Here is a 16,738-nt window from a genome sequence, read left to right as displayed (position 1 = left end):
TTTTAATATCTCTTTACCTCTGGCCTAACACCAAAACAGAAATATTCGTAATAGCTTCTTTTTACTGAACCAGACACATGATCTGAATTAGCACCAGACTTCACAATGACTCTGGAAGCTGTGAGTTATCATCATCACTTTTTAGATGAAAAAGTGAGGGCCAAAAGTTAAGCAGTTTATTCAAAATAGCCAAAAATTGAAAATAACCCAAATGGATGAACAGATAAACAAAATGTGGCATATGTGTGCAATAGAATAATATTCACCCATGAAGAGAAATGAAGTAATGATACATGCTACAACACAGATAAACTTAAGAAACAGTACATTGTGTGCAAGAAGCCAGGAACAAAAATCACGTATGGTATGATTTCATTAATATGGAGTAACCAGAAGAAGTCAACCCATAAAACATGAAGCAGATTGGTGTTGCCAGAGGCTGGGAAGAGAGGGTGGGGAGTGATTGCTCAATGAGTGTGAGTGGGTTCTTCTTTGGGGGTGATGAAAATGGTTTGGATTTAGAGGTGATAGTTGAAAAACATTGAGAATGTACTAAATGCCCCTTTTAAATGGTTAACTTTATGTTCACCTTCATGAAATTAAATGTTGGCAACTGGTATGATAGTAAAGTGAGTTTGTCAAGCTGAAATAAAAGAACATTAAAACAGCAATAAGAAAAAAATGTAAAATAATAAAACTCACTGGTGAAAATAAATATATAGACAAATGTAGAATATTATAATACTGTAATGATATAAATCAGTTTTTATTTCAATATAAAGCCTAGAGACAAAAATATTAAGAATAACGATAACTACAAATATTTGATAATAGATACACAATATAAAAAGATTTAAGTTGCCACATCAGTAGCATAAAGTTATAAACATAACATCAGGAGCTTAAAGTGCTGGGGGTGAGAGTCAAAGTACAGAGTTCTTGTATGCAATGGAAGTAAAGGTGTCATCAGCTTAAAACAGACTCACAAGTATAAGATGTTTTACGAAAGCTTCATGGTAACCACAAAGAAAATACCTATACAGAAGACCCCCCAAAAAGCAAAGCTCATTACAAAAAAAAAGATCAACAAAATACGGAAGATAGCAAGAGAGGCAAAGAGAAACACAAGGACTATAAGACAGACAGAAAATAGATAAAATATCGATAGTAAATCCTTTGCTTTTTTTTGGTAAATCCTTATTTTACATGTAAATGAATTACCATCCTCGATCGAAGGACATAGAGTGGCTGAATGGATTTAGAAAACAAGACCCAACTACATGTGATCTGCAACAGCTTCACTTTAGATTTAAGAGCAAATATAGGCTAAAAACGAAAGGATGAAAAGATATTCCAAGTAAATTATAAGGAAAAAAAGCAGATATAATAGCTATACTTACATCAGCAATACTGACTTTAAGTAAAAAACTTTTAGTAGAGACAAAAAAGGGTATTATATAATGATAAAGAGATCAATTTATCAAGAAGATATAACAATTATAAATACATATGCACTCAACAACAGAGTATCTAAATATATACAACAAACATTGACATATCTGAAAGGAGAAATAGACAACAAAAGAATAATAATAAAAGATATCAATACCCACTTTCAACAATGAGTAGAACATATAGACAAAACTTCCTTACTGGTAAGGAAGCAAAGAACGAGAAAACCCTATAGACAAACTAGACCTAACAAAAATGTACAGAACATCTGACCCTGTTGGGAACTGCCCTGCCTGGTTTCAGAAGCTGTAACCCCCTCATGGCTAAGGCTGAGGGAGCGACCTTTGGACCATAAGGCCACTAAGGAGACAAAGCTTATCTCCCTGTCAGGGTTGCCACTTATGCTCCTTTTACTTCATCCATAAATGACCCCCAATGCTTGGTCAGTTAGCCAATGACAGGTAAGATTCCCCAAGGGGGGAATGATCTAAGACAGGCACGATCACATGGGTGGACCCCAGGGAAGGATTTGGGGGGCTATGGAGAAAGGGGATGATGGACTCTCACCCCTCGACTTTGACAAAGCCCGTGTCCTCATCCTGTATTCGAGAAGTCTCCTAATCTCTTGGCTGCCTTACTTCCCCTGTCTGACTTAATCCTGAAACAATGACAGAGGGTGGTGCAGCCCTATGCAGGAAAGGGCAGGTTCCCTAGGGCGATCATACCTAAGAAAGAATTTGTAAAATCCTGTGAAACCTGCTTTGTTTAGAATGTTCTCAATTAAACGACAAGGGTCCAAGCAGGAAATGAGTTTGTCTCCTAAAGTTTTATAGCCCTTTAGCTAATAGACCCTAACTCCGAATAAGCCCTCAGAGTTCTTTGTATGTTGTTTATTGTTTGATCCTTACTGTCTGATAATGATTAATGACCTTTACCTGTATTCCTGTGCAAAATGAACCCAATAAAAACTCATTGAGGAAAAGACTCTTGGCCCTTCTCCTTTGAGAAAACAGCCACCTTTCTTCCCCAAGAAGATCACGTCCTGGTAGACTTATTCTCATCTGTGGTGGCCAGGACTGGGGGCGGGAGGGGGGGGCTGTGAGCAGAGCCCCCCCACATGACCTTATAGCAGTAACGTACACATTCTCCTCAGCACACACATAGTATTTCTCAGTAAAGAGTGCATGTTAGTTACAAAACTAGTATTACCATTTTAAGAAAACTGAATTCATACCAATATCTTTCCAAATTGCAGTGAAATGAAACTTGAAATGAATAGCAGAAGGATAACTGGAAAATTCACAAATATGTGAAAATTAAAAAATACATTCCTGAACAACCACTGGGTCAAAAAAAAATATAACAAAAGAGAAATCATAAAATTACTTAAGACAAATACTTAAGAAAAATGAAAATGAAAACTGAAAACACAAATTGTAGAAGGCAATAAAAGCAGCACCAGGAATAAAGTTTATAGTGATGAACACCTACATCAATAAAGATATTTTAAAAACCTAACCTTAAGCCACACACAAAGAATTAACTAAAGAAAAAAAACTAAGTCCAAAGTTAGCAGAAGAAAGAAAATAATAGAGATTAGAGCTGGAATAAATGAATTAGAGAATAGAAAACAAATAGAAAAAAAAACAAAATTAAAGATTGTGGTTTTTAATGATAAACAAAATTGACATTCCTTTAGTTACCCTGAGGAAAAGGAGTGAAGACTCAAATAAATAATATCAAAAATGAAAGAGGAATCATTACATCTAATACCACAAAAGTGAAAATGATCATAAGAGACTGTTATGAACAATTATATGCCAACAAACTGAATAACCTACAAGGAATGTCTAGATTCCTAGAAACACAATGTACACAGAGTGAATCTTGAAAAATTTAAAAAAAATGAGCAAACCAACAATAAGTGAGGAAATTACATCAGGAATTTAAAAACCTACAAAGAAAAATCTAGAAACAGATGGCTTCACTAGTGAATTGCACCAAAGATTTGAAGAATGAACACTAATTCTCCTCAAACTCTTTAACAAATTTTGGAGAAAACCCTTACAAACTCATTTTAGAAGGCCAGCTTTGTCCTGATACCAAAGCTGGACAGAGATATTACCAAAAAAGAAACTAAATTGTAATATCCCTGATTAACAGTTGTGCAAAAATCCTCAACAAAATACTACCAACCAAATTCAACAGCACACTGAAAGGATCATACAGCATGACCAAGTGGGATTTATCTGTGGAATGCAAGGATGGTTCAACATTTGCAAATCAATTAACAGAATGAAGATTAAAACCCTACAATGATCTCAACAGATACAGAAAAGGGGTTTGACAAAATCCAACACTCTTTCATGATAAAAAAAAACTATCCAACAAACTAGAAATAGAAGAAAAATAGCTCAGAATGATAATGCTTATATATGAAAAGCTCACAGGTATCATCATATACAATGGTGGAAAACTGAAAACTTCTCTTCTAAGATCAAGAGCTAGGCAAGATTGTCCATTCCTACCATTTCTATTCAACATAGTACTGGAAGTCTTAGAGCAATTAGGCAAGAAAAAGGAATAAAAGATATCTAAATCAGAAAGAAATAAAGTTATCTATTTGAATACGACATGATTTTACATGTAGAAAACTCTAAAGAATACACAAAAAAATTGTTAGAAATAGTAAACAAATTCAGTAAAGTTACAAGATAAAAAAATCAACATACAAATATTAGTTGCACTTCTATATACTAGCAGTAAACTATCTGAAAAGGAAATTAGGAAAACAATTCTATTTACAATAACAAAAAAATATTTAGAAATAAACTTAACTAAGGTGGTGAAAATCTTCGTTCACAGTAAATGATAAAATACTGCTGAAAGAAATTAAAGCAGACACAAATAAACAGAGAGATATCCAATGCTTGTGGATGGGGAGACTCATTATCATTAAAATGTTCACATTTCCCAAAACAATCTATGGATCTAATGCAATCTTCATCAAAATCCCAATAGCATTTTTTACAGAAATTGAAACAAGTTCTATAAATTATATGGAACAACAAAAGAGTCTGAACAGCCAATTCTGAGCAAGAATAACAAAGCTGGAGACCTCTCACTTTTTGATTTCCAATTATATCACAAAGCTGTAGTAATAAGAAAACACAAGATATGTCCAGAAAAACTCCAGCTATTGTTAATATAACAAGAATGGTTTGTGACACATGGATGTAATCTGGCAGCCAAGGAGAGTGGACTGGAATGCACATGCATGAACAATGATAACTTCACTGTACTAGTCAGTGGGGACAGGAGACACCATTCAGTGAATGTTTGTACTGTGTGGATGTTGCATTCAAAATGACTGAGTGAGTACAGTGATGAATCTGCATCAAATTTTGCTTTTACCTTGAACATCCCTTCAAGGAAAATGTTCAGATGATTCAGAAGACCAGAGGTATAGGTAACTGGTGACTGTCAGCTTCAACCACGACAATACACTTGCTTGTGCATCACGTCTCATGCAGAGTTCTTTGGCAAAACATCAAATAACCCAGGTGACTCAGCCCACCTATAGCCCAGATTTGGCAACCTGTGACTTCTGGCTTTTTCCATCACCTCTGAAATGGAAGAGATTTCAAACCTTGGATGAGATTTAGGAAAATATGATGGGGCAGCTGATGGCGATTAGGAGAACTGTGTGAGGTCCCAAGGTGTCTACTTTGAAGGGGACTGAGGCATCATTGTCCTGTGTTCTTGTATCTTGTGTCTTCTTCAGTAAATGTCTCCATTTTCCATAGTGCACGGCTAGATACTTTCTGGACAGACCTCCAGAAAGCAAATTGCTCCACAAATATGTTCATTGTAACATTAATAAATGTAAAGATTTTGGAACCTAAATGTTCATACTATGGTATGATTAAGTAAAGAAACAATTGTGAAATAAGATTATAATGACATTATAAGATTAAATTAAAATTTGAAAGACAGTCTTAAAAGACCTAAGTACACACAGAGATATGTTTCCTGGGAGTGAAAAACTAGTGCCTCAATGATATCAATTTTTTCCAAACTAATATATAGCTGTAACATGATACCAAAGAAATTGTGTTTTTAATTTGGAAAAATTGATTCTAAAACTTTATGGAAAAATGAATATATAATAATTATCAAGAAAATTGTAAAAGGAAAGAGCTTTCTAAATTGCTTACAGTAATGGGTATTATACTATTTTTATAATAGTTATCAAAATTGTGCATTATTAGCACACAAGTAGGCATGCCAAACAAAACAGAATGGTGTCCAGAATAGATATAAATATACATTAAAATATAATGTATAATATGTAATACTAGAAATCATTGGGGAAATCATAAATTTTTCAATAAGGGTAGGGAGATAATGAACTATGCATTCAGAAAAAATAAATTTAATTCTTTATCTCATGTAATATTCAAAAACAATCCTGAAGTAATTAAAGGTCTGTTTTAAAAAAAAGACTTTTAATAGTGGCAGATGCAAAGAAACAATACAAAAAAATCCAGAACCTTAACAGAGAAAAATGATAGATTTGACTAGGTGAAAACTAGAAACTTTTGTGCAGTAAAACAGGACAAATAAAAAGAAGGGAAACACAACAGACACAGAGATATGTTTACAATATATTTAATAAAATGTTCATACATGTCATTGGAAAAGCGAACTCAAAATTAATATTTTAAAACACAAACAGGCAAAAATTTGACATAGGATTCAAAAGTCACAGCATGAGAGAAGAATTTCAAATACTAATAAGCATATGAATTTAACCGCACAAAAAGTCAGGAGCCACCAATTTCAAAAATTATATGACAATGTTTTGCTTATCAGACCGACAAAAGTTACACTGGTAAAACTCAATGCTGGCAAGGATGGGAGAAAATATTGGGGGGAGTGTATGTTGATAATTATTTTTGGAAGAATCTGGAGGTATAGATAAAGATTTTAAATGTTCCCACATTGTGACTGAGTACTCTCTCTTCTAAGTCTTTATTCTGCACCATTTTTGAAGAGTAATTTGGCAGTGATCTATCAAAATTGTAGTTCTCATTCTCTTTGGCCCAACAATGCCATTTCTAAGGCACCTCCTCTAAGACACAAGCAAAGATCATCATGGCAGAACTTCGTACAGTAGAACACTGAAATGGCCGAAGGTCTGCCAATGGGAGAATGGCAGAAAAATGAGAAGCCAGGCCACCATTAAAAAGAATGGGTTAAGTCTATGCCTAGTAACCTAGAATATATAACCGAATCCATCTTTAAGAAGACAAGTCACAGAGACTGTTTTATTTTTAGTTAAAAATATATGCATGCTCTACAGAGACATGGCTACGTCCCTGTAGGAAAAAGAATAGATCTGCGCTGGACTGTTCACAGTGGTCACCTCCAGAGACGAAATTCAATAAAAGAAGGAAGATACATGTGATTCGGGAGGATTATTGTTTTACTTTACAGGTACAGATTTTTTTCTAAGTCCTGGGATGGTGGGTGTCTTTTTTTACTCTTTCAGTATTTTTTAGCATTTTCTTTTGTTTTCTGTTTTTTTTGGGGGGGGGGGGAATGTAGCCCTTGAAGGAGAAAGATGAAAGACCAATGACCAAACTGTCCCATTAAGACAGAAGAAGAGTCCCTTTTTCTCCACAACCTCTCCAACACTTGTTTGTTGCTTTGTTTATGATGATCATTCTGACTGGTGTGAAGTGGTATCTCACTGTGGTTTTAATTTGCATCTCTCTGATGGCTAGCGATACTGAGCATCTTTTCATGTGTCTCTGGATCCTCTACATGTCCTCCTTGGAGGAGTATCTGTTCAAACACTATAGAAAACAGTATGGAATTTCCTCAGAAAACTAAAAATGGATCTGCCTTTTGACCCAGCAATTCCAATGCTAGGATTATATCCTAAGAACCCTGAAACACCAATCCAAAAGAACCTCTGCACCCCAATGTTCATAGCACCACAATTTACAATAGCTAAGGGCTGGAAGCAACCTAGATGCCCATCAGTAAATGAATGGGTCAAAAAACCATGGTACATTTACACAATCAAATTCTATGCAGCAGCAGAAAGAAAGAAGGAGCTCCTACCCTTTGCAACAGCTTGGATGGAGCTGGAAAGCATTATGCTAAGTGAAATAAGCCAGGCAGTGATAGACAAATACCATATGATCTCACCTTTAACAGGAACCTAATCAACTAAACAAACAAATAAACAAAATAAAACCAAAGACACTGAAATAGAGGACAGGCTGACAGTGACCAGAGGGGAGAGGGGAGGGAATTTCAGGGGAAAGGGAAAGGGTTTGTGGGGAAAAGGGGAAGGGTTTGCAGGAATAGTACAAAGGACACATGGACAAAAACTAGGGGCGGATGGAAATGGGAGGGAGGTGGGGAGGACTGGGTAGGTGGGCTGGGATGGGAGTAAAAGGCAGAAAACTGTACTTGGACAATAATTAAAATTAAAATATTAAAAATAAAAGACAGAAGAAGAAAGAAGAGGGGTCATGGCAAAACCCAGTACAGGAGTGTAACGGAGGAGAACTAGGGGCAGGCATGGGCTGAATACCAAGGAATGCGAGCCTCCCTTCTCCAGGGGAGGAGGGTGAGAGGGCAGAACGCTGCAGAGAGGCCTGGGGTGCCGCCGCCCGGAGCGCGGGTGCTGAGTAGCGGTGGTGGAAGCTGGGTGCAGAGGGGGTTAGGAAGCATTTTCCCACCCTGCCTGTGCATCTTTGTAGAAACAGAGAAACGAAGGCCCTAAACCTCTTGAATTAAAAGCTTTGCAAATGACACCCACACTCAGTACCTCTGAAACACTCAGATGAGTGTGGTGCAGCCACTGAGTGACAGCATTGGAAGTAGAATGAGCTGGGGAAGCTGAGGAGGGGAGATCATTCGTTCGTCAAGTTTGCCAGGTGAAAAAAAGGAGCGAATTAAATTGTAAAACCACCAAAAGGATTGGCTGAGATGAAGGAGAGCATGAGACAGAAAAGATGGAGGAAAAGGGAAGGAAAAAAAGCAACCTCATGTTTCTAGGCTTTCTATTACTTGTCAGGCATTTTACATATGCCACCACCATTATGATTCCCTTTTCTGGGGATTAACAATCACCGTTTTTACTTTTGAGGCATATATCACTGCATCCAATTTACTGTGAGACCAGTGAAGCTTCAGGAATCCGAAATGAATAGTAAGGACCCAAATCCATGCCAAATGTTGAGCTTTTTTCCTCTGCCTCTGGCAGTTGAGCAGTCTTGGAGGCCGGAGGAGGGATGGGGGCCAGGACTCAGCTGGAAGAATAGCTTGGAAAAAGGAGAAACACATCCACTGAGACAAGGACGAGTCAGAGACATGCAGGAAGGGAACACAGGCAAAGGGGTTGGAGCGTGTTAACATACAGAGACAGGCAGTGACAGAGCACTTGCAGGGCAGAGAAAGGAGGTCGAGGACTTCCTTCTTAATCTCAGTGCAGCTGCGGCGTGGTAACTGACTGAGACGAACACTGGTGGCTCAGTGGCAGTGCCTGTGCGCTGCACGACACAGCACAAGGCCAGCCTGGCCCTTCTCCTCCAGTGACACGTGGACTAGTCCCTCAGCAACCACCCTCTCACCTGCGGGAAGCCATAGGCACAGACAAGTAGGGCTGCCTGCAGCTAACCGGGAACTACAGGGAGGAAAAGCTAAGCTCCTGCCTTCCAAGAGCTGACAGTCTAGAATTACCTACAGTGATGTTATTTTTTCACCAGCTGTTCAAATAATCTGATGAGAACAACTCCAGAAAATGAAATGACCCTTTGCTTTGCAAAAATTATATAGAAACATTCTGCCACTGAAATCCCATGTCACCCAGAGGTTTTGAAATTGGAAAGGGGTTGCATACCTTTGTGCATGAAGGAATGTAAACATACATTAAAGCAGCATCTCCCACCGGTAAGAAGTCTAAGGTTTAATTGTACAGGGCTATATTATTGAACAGGAAGCATCAGGTGATTACGCTTGCACAGGTGACTCTGGGCTTCCAGCCCAAAAGGATCACCAAAGCATGCTGGGATTTTTAATGGCTTTCCAAGGCTTGGCAAGTGGCTGCTGCTGAATGTCATTTGTCAGTTATTCCAGAGAGGCAATCATTCAAAGAGGGAAATCCTAGTATTTCAATAACATATTTGATGAAACTTGTCAACAAAAGTTTGCTGCTACCCATCTAGGTGCCAACAGGTGATTCCAGTCTAGAGGGTGGAGGAAGAGAAACTTTATAGATGAACAGTTTGCTCCCTCGAGCAGGTGCAGCCTCCTAAGGAGAGGGGAAGGGTACTTCCAGAAGACAAAGGGAAAGCCCACTTCTGTAGAGAAAGTTCCTGCCTGTCCTGATTGCTCCACATCTATGTAAATGAGGAATCCAAATTTACAGTCTGGTTGATCTAAACAGCACTGTCCACTGTCTTAATTGTTTGAAATCATGTGTTCTGATGGGTCATTATGAAACTGCTCTGATGCAGTGAAGACGCAAATAAGGCTATAGCTGTGCAACTCTGATCAAAAGGGGCACGTCTCAGCTCACTGGTTGAAAGAGAATTCCAGGGACTCCTTTGTAACCCTCTCCTCAGCCTGCAGGACCTCAGTCTGTGGTTTTCCCCTCCAGTGCAGCCTGAGTATGGGGCTCCTGTCAGCAAAGCCTTCTAGACTTTGATTACGAGTTTGAGCCCAATGAACCACAAAGAGTCTTTCTTCATAGGTATATTTCTTCTGGGGGCCCACAAACTCAATAGCCTTTGCTTAAAATAGTTTCTTGGTGCCCCTCTGAGTTGTGAAACAATTGAATGCAACATTAACGACATCAGAGAGACACTAGCAACTTACCAACTGGGGGATATTTGATTCAGGCAACTGTTATTTGTTTCAGTATTTTTCTTTTGCAAGAGAAAAGCTGGTGGTGGTGCATAGTTTTGCAAAAAAAAAAAAATATGACCTTGTTAGAAAAGATAAATTCTGTATCTGCAGAAAACAACAAAAGCATGGATGATTTAGGCACTACCAATGTTTCTGTGTTATACTCACGTGGCAGAGAATCAGCACAGCACCGTGGAAGTCTGGGCTGTGTGGTATCAAAAAAGAAAGCAAAACTTCCTTGGGTCACTGACTTTATTTTCTTTTGCTCTTTTCCTTCTCGGGAAAGGTGAGATTCAAATCCCGGGAGCTTCCCTCATATGTTTTCAAGCTGCTGTTTCAAGTTATTCTGAAATAAGGAAATAATATTTGACACAAAGACACTCCGCACCTTGGCTGTCAGGAGAATATCACCTCTGAGGTCACTGAATTTATTAAGCCATTTTTATTACTGTTTTGTCGTATTTTCTGGCTCGGTCTCTGTGGCAGATGTGTAGCCCAGATCATGCAAAACCAATCTGGGAAGAGTCTGTCATTTCTTCTTGCACATCTTCGCTGCCTTCGGGCTCCCCCAGCTACCTCTCTCACCTTTAGAACTGGCAGGCTCCGGACATTCTGCACGCTGAAGAAAATCACTGTTTTGCCTCCAGCAAGGAACACAAATGTTGCAACACTGACTCCTCCCCTGATGAAGAAAGAGTGAACAAGTGCACCGAGTTGAGCTTCTGCTCACAAAGCTACCGGGCTGGGGACGGTGGGACCTCGGCTGAGAGCCCGAGACCAGACGGCGTCTTCGGGGCTGAGCTCCCCCACCCCCGCCGCCCCCTTTCCCCTTCTGCCTCGCTCCGCTCCTTCTTTCTGGATTTTACCGGCTGTTCGTGAAACAGCTTCACACGCGGTGGATCTCCGTGTTCTTGGGCTGGAAGTGCTTAACGGGCTGATATGGCAGACTTCGCTCCCCGACAAAAGTGAGTAGCTCCGGCGGGCGCAGCCTGCGGCGCGCGCGAGCGACCAAGGGTGGCGCGGGTGGCGCGGGTGGCGCAGCGCCAGGGCTGAGGGTTCGAGGCCGAGCGCGGGAGGCGATCGAGAGCGGCTTGGGCAGCTCAACAGCTCGCAGAAAGCCGCCGCAGCCGGCGGAGGGGCTAGGTTTTTTTTTTTCTCTCTCTTTGAATTGAATTTATTGGGGCGACATTGGTTCGCAGAGCCACACAGGGTTGGCTTTGACCGCAGGCAGCGTTTAGGTCCCTTCTCAGGGGAACTAAAACGATTGCTTCCCGCCCAGCTTTTACAACTGCACGCGTTCGCCTTTATTTAAAAAAAATATATAATAATAATAAAAATGTTTAAAAAATCCTCGAATGCACTCTTGAGAATGAGTTTCGGCGTGACTGTGGAATTCTCAGAATGTAAATTATTTATGTCAAATTGAAAAAAAAATGGGAGGGGAAGGGGTTCAGAAACGGTGATGAGTTGGCCGCGGAGGACTCGAGGGTTTTCCAGCGGCAGCAGCAGCGGCAGCGGCGGCGGCAGCCCCCCACTGTCGGGTGGGAAAGTTACCGTTCCCTGCTCAGACCCCAAAGGAGGAAGGCGCGACCCCCGCCCCCAAAGGCAGGGGTGGGGTGGCAGGTAAGCAGCTCCGGGCTGTAACCGCTGCAACCGCTGTAACCCGTCCCCCGGAGCAGGAGGGAGGCGGCTTGACTCGGGCCCAAGAATCCCAGCCCGAGGGGAGAGAGAGGAGAGCGGCACTGAGCCCAGGGCCAGGACTAACTCCGGCGCCGGCGCCGGGGGAGCCAGAGCGCGGTGGGAAGGGCAAGAGAGCAGGGCTGGAGTTCTCGTTCTTCAAATACGAACAAGTCCTTTTGGTGACCTCTACCTGTATTCCGGGGAAGCAGCCCACGTTGCCCTAAATAACAGGCAATATACGGTTTTCTACGGTTGCGCTTGTAAAGGTTGCTGAGCATCAGTATCCATCGGGAGGGATTCGTTGGTCTTCATCCATCCGGTTGGCTGGCAGAGATTTCCCACCTGAGCCTCATGCTTCTTGGTCAAGGGAGTGCGGCTAATCTAGCCCTGCCCTGGGCTTGCAACCTTGGGCAAGGCTCCTATGTTCTCTGGGCCTCAGTTTTCTTTGCAATATTTAGGAAATTAATCATTCCACATATAATATATTTCCTGTGGAACACGTGTGTGTGTGTGTGTGTGTATATATATATATATATAGGCATGTGGGGTAAAAGTGCTGAATAGTGCCAGGAAGGAGCAGATGAAAATTAATTTTAGTGGTTCTTTAAAATTGGCGGTCACGGGAATCCTTTTGAGAATTAGCCGTGAGTCCTCTTCCCGGGTAGGGGTGGGGGGAAATGTTCTTATGGAATGTACATAAGGTCCCTGCTGGTTCGTGCACAGTCCCTGATGACCCTGTCTGAGTGCCAGGTGACCACTCCTTGCCTAAAGGAAGCCTTCCCTGGGAGAACCTCCTTCTCCACCAACCACGCAGCCTCTGCTGGCTGCCGGGACAGTGGTGGTAATAACCGCCTTCCCTGGGTCTGTAGGTGGCCTGGTTCCTGAAAGTGAAAGGCCTACTTTCAGGAGCTCCCAGGGCACTGATGCCCAAGGGCTCCCCCGATCTCTGCCTCCTGAGGAACCCTCCTCCCTGACTCTCCTGATGACCTCCCGAAGGTACTGACCCTCATCCTCGGAGCCTTCAGTCTTCGAGGTGGCCCCGGAGAGCCACCCGCAGAGTCGCTGTCCGTCCGTCTCCCAGAGAGCTCTTTAGGTCACCTAGCTGGGTGTGGGTCAGTGGGGCCAAGACTTTGTTTGGAATCGAAATGCCATTTGCTCCCCAGGGCATCAACAGGGATTGTCCATGGTGTTCTTTCGGACCTGCGCCCTTTGTCTTTCAGGGACCAGGGACTCGGGTTTTGTGGGACCTGGACCTTCCACTGGCAATGCCTGTGAGGTACAGGGGGACACGTGGGGCTTTGCACCCCAACAGGCTGGGCTTTAATCTTGGCTCCCACACTTCAGCGAATTGCTTCTCTGGGCCTCACTTTTTCTGTCTGTACAAGGGGAACAATACGGCCTTTCTGGGCACAGTTGACAGGAGAATGGACATAGTGTCTATATAATGCCAGGTCTGTAGTCAGTGAAAAATTGCTATTATTAATATTAATATTATTAGAAGATTTTAAGTAAGTGTTACATAGTTTCATGCTTTTTAGAGCAATATCTCTCCTATAGGGCTTATGTCAGTAGAAGAAGGAGTCAAATCAGTTCTGGGCTAAATACTCTCCAAGATGAGCGGTGGGTCCAGAACAGAGTCAAGTCTGCTGCTTCACCTTCGTCAAGCAGAGCGCTCTGTGTTGCCCGCAAGTAAAATATGTTCTGTCCAGACTGGCATGGACTCTTAACCCGTCTTCTTTCTCTTCTGGCCCATAATCTTGAACACAAAACACCTACCTCTTTGCCTATAGCTACAACCAGCTGGGCGTGGAAACCGAAGTCTCCTGGCTTCATCCATCTGCAGATACACCGGAAACTGTCCCTGCAGAGAGACAACTCCACCATCTTCTTTCAAAGCTAGGCATAGATGTAGCCAATTCTCTCTTTCCCTCTTTCTCTCCCTCCCTTCTGCCCTGGCCCCTCAGTTGCAAGACATTGGATGACGTAGAAATATGGGAAAGAAAGATGACAAACTTAACATGAAGTGTGCTGCCCTCAAAGTACCCGTTCCAAAGATTGAGCAGTATGTTCAGGCAAAGCATCCTTGCACACAAAGATGACAATATCGATACTTCCTATGCATTTAGACTTTGAGCTGTGCTAAGCCTTTCCTTCCATAACCCCAATGAATTTTCATATCAACATTGCAGGGTATAAATTATCACTTAAAGATTTGCAGGCAGAGAAACTGAGGCTTACAAAAATTTGCATAACTCACCCAGTCTGCACAGCTGTAAAAGGCGGAAGCTGGGATCTAAGCCCAGGCCTGTCTGACACTCTTTTTCCTGGTGCTGCCGACCTCCCCATATCAGAAAGTTGCATCGTGCCAACCAGGTCCCAGTTCTTCTAAAGAGCAGGAATAACCGAATATTTTGGGTGGCTTTCAGTGGGGTGAGCATACACTTTGTATGTGATGCATGCTGGCAGGCAGCGACAGTAAAGTCACCCGTGGAGAATAGTCTTCCCAGCCCTTCCCGAAGCCTGCTGCTAGACTGAAGATACCAAATCGCAAACTTCCGCGTGTGAGGCTGGCTCTGGGCCAGGGACTTCCTGAGTCATTCTTTTAGGTTAAAAAGAGCTCTAGAGTTTCCATTTTCTCCTACCCTTAGAGTCAGGGCACCATTTACATTTGCCTCCCACGGTTAAGCATTCATTCATTCATTCAAAACGTGCCTGTTGAGCTCTGAATGACACAGACAAGGTCCTGGCTCTTGTGAAGTTTCTCTGCCGGAGACAGTGACAGATAAGAGGTCAGGGAACAAATATATAAACGAGACAATTTCAGATATTGGTAGATGCGATGGAGAAAGTAAAGAGAGACTGGGGGCTAGAGTGTGCCAGGGCTTGGAGAAAACTTTACATAAGTCAGTCAGAGAAGATTTCCATCAGTACTTTACGCTGACCCTTGAGCTTAAAGTTGCATCACAAGAGGGGGCCAGGCCGTGCAGGTGTGGGGACAGGGCTGCCTTAGCAGAAGACCCCTCCCGGGAAAGATCCCGGAGTGGGACACACGAAGCAGCAGAGTCTCAAATGCAATGAAATGGCCCCTTAGAAGCCGAGTTGGGTTTTGTATGGGGGAGATTATGGTTTCAATGCTTATTATGCTCTCCTGAGCTGTGCTGTGGACTTTACACTGATCCGATCTCCTCAACGATAGTAAATTATAGCTGTTTTTGCCTTGATTTAATAGTTGAGTCAACCAAGACTCGTAGAGGATACGCAGCTAGCCCCAGGTTACAAAGCTGGAAATTGAATCCCGTAGTCTGTTTTGCTCCAAAGCCCAAAACTTTTTGCTAACTTAGCGTGTACATTTTGAGAAACATTTCTCTAGAGAATAATGAAAATATCAAAAGTATGTTAGGCAGCTAACTGTTGATTTGACAATGATTTCTATCTGATACTCCAGATTGCAGTTAGTGTGTCTAAATCTGTACGTTGCAATGCACAGCAGCGGCCACACGTGGCTACTGGATGCTTGAAACGCAACCCGTCCAAACTGAGACGTGCTGAGAGAATGAACTGTACCCTGGGTTTCAAAGATCTAATACAAAAAAAAACCCACAAATTTTTAAACTGGTTGCATATTAGAATGATAATGTTTCAGGTGTATTGGCTTAGGTGAAATATATTAATATTGATTTCACATGTTTCCTTTAAATCTTTTAATGTAGTTGATAGAAGAAAATGGAATCATACTTGTGGTTCACATTATATTTCCATTGATCAGCACTGGTATAGAATAATAACTTGACAAATATACGATAAGAAATTCTTCTTCCTTCTTCCTCAAGTAACTTCGTCTCTGTCCTTACTCAGACTCCACGTCACGTCTGACCCCAAACCCAGTGATTTTCGGTGAAGCGTTAAACAAGAGAAAGAGAGATCCCTCCATGCTCACCCCCCTACCTCATTCTTCTGCCGGGCAGGCGATAACTAGTAGCCTAATTTATCATGTCACTATAGTGACATTCGTCCTCACCCATCCTCTTACTCAGGCAAATCTCAAGCAACTTGCAAACACCCTATGACCGAGGGGTCATTTTGAATCTGACTTTATAGTTTTAACTTTAAATCATTTCCCAGTCCCGTGCCTCTGTCATTCACGGCCCTTCGTAGAATCAGACCAGGGGTCAGCCAGGGCTTCTTGTTTGTGTGGGAAGCTCATGACGTAAGTCATCTCACTGTGGTGACAAATGTTTCTTCCTCTCTGTCCTTCTGCTTGAAACAGTTTGAACAGGATGCAGCCCCCGTTTCCAGAAGGGCTGCTCCAAGGACATCACGGAGGGCCACTTGGGGTTCTTATGTCCACTAGATACAGTGGCCCTTGAGTGTGTCGGCGAAGTAAAGATCTGATTTGTTCCCGTAGTTTTATTTCTTCCAAAGGAGAAAGCAGTCAGATTCTGGTATTGTTAGAGGAAGCCTCTGGCCTGAGGTATCAGAGGCCTGGATTCTACTTTTGTCTACTGGATTATGTGCTACCTGCCCCCCTTCCTCCAACAACCCTGCAGTGAACTCGGAATTGATGAGATAATGCCACACCCAGTGCTCCTGGGAAAATGTGCCATAAAAATAGGGGCCGTGGCTATCACTGATGACCTGTAGACATTTGCCTGCTGAAAAGAGTTTCCCTCCATGCAGC

At 42.0% G+C, this 16,738-nt stretch overlaps 1 protein-coding gene across 1 annotated transcript in view; it reads left to right on the top strand.

The window, feature by feature from the left end:
* Positions 1-11,189: 11,189 nt before the first annotated feature.
* Positions 11,190-16,738, top strand: part of PRLR (prolactin receptor) — a 146,297-nt gene continuing 140,748 nt past the window's right edge. Inside the window, exon 1 of the mRNA XM_045848018.1 lies at positions 11,190-11,345. The gene's annotated coding sequence lies outside the window, so the exon portion shown is untranslated. The remainder of the gene's footprint in view (positions 11,346-16,738) is intronic.

Source organism: Phyllostomus hastatus, unplaced genomic scaffold (assembly GCF_019186645.2).
Source record: "Phyllostomus hastatus isolate PE091 unplaced genomic scaffold, TTU_PhHast_1.1 phas_contig_58, whole genome shotgun sequence".
In the NCBI taxonomy this organism is placed as follows: Eukaryota; Metazoa; Chordata; class Mammalia; order Chiroptera; family Phyllostomidae; genus Phyllostomus; species Phyllostomus hastatus.
Note: the sequence above shows the minus strand (reverse complement) of the source record. Positions and strands in the feature narration are given on the sequence as shown.